The sequence below is a fragment of the Monopterus albus genome, unplaced genomic scaffold, assembly GCF_001952655.1.
Source record: "Monopterus albus unplaced genomic scaffold, M_albus_1.0 scaffold277.1, whole genome shotgun sequence".
In the NCBI taxonomy this organism is placed as follows: Eukaryota; Metazoa; Chordata; class Actinopteri; order Synbranchiformes; family Synbranchidae; genus Monopterus; species Monopterus albus.
Genome location: NW_018128157.1, coordinates 436,004 through 436,633, shown reverse-complemented (window position 1 = coordinate 436,633; position 630 = coordinate 436,004). Strand labels below are relative to the sequence as shown.

At 43.8% G+C, this 630-nt stretch overlaps 1 protein-coding gene across 1 annotated transcript in view; it reads right to left on the bottom strand.

Moving 5' to 3' along the window:
• cul9 (cullin 9) overlaps positions 1-630 on the bottom strand; it is a 46,675-nt gene that overhangs the window by 32,644 nt on the left and 13,401 nt on the right. The gene's annotated exons all lie outside the window — the stretch shown is intronic.

Below are 630 nucleotides of genomic sequence, written 5' to 3'. Positions count from 1 at the left end.
TGCTTTTAAATTTTCACCCTTAAGCTCTTTTGTAGCTGCCTGCAGATCGGAAACCCCCCCCCCCGTTTAAAAGCCAGTGCCTTCCTGTATAAACAGGATTTAACTGACTTGGTAACCCATGGTTTATTGTTAGGATATATTGGGCACGCTTATATGGGACAATCATATCCCTGCAAAAGGTCATATAAGAACATGTCACATCCACCAATGAGTCCAGTTCTTCCCCATAGGACTGCCTGAACATATCCCAGTCTGTGCAATTAAAACATTCCTGAAGGCCGAGCACCGATTCATCTGTCCATACAGTGAAACCACAACATGGTGGAAAAAAAGAAAATCCATAATGATAGAAGACTCAATGAGCTCTCCGTTGTGTAATCTTTATACGTTCAGAAGCGTAGGTACCATACAGATGCCACACTAAAACAAACAAATACTTCAGGACACCAACTTTTCACCACTGCCGGTCGCTGCGTGCGCATGCGCCCCATAGCAGTAGGAGCCTGGTTTACAAGGATCACAGAGAGGAGCCTATAGCAACATTGTGGAAGTGACTGAACACATCTGTCTAGTGCTGAACTGCAGCATGAAACCCATGTAAATTACAAGAAAACAAGACAAACAGGTCTA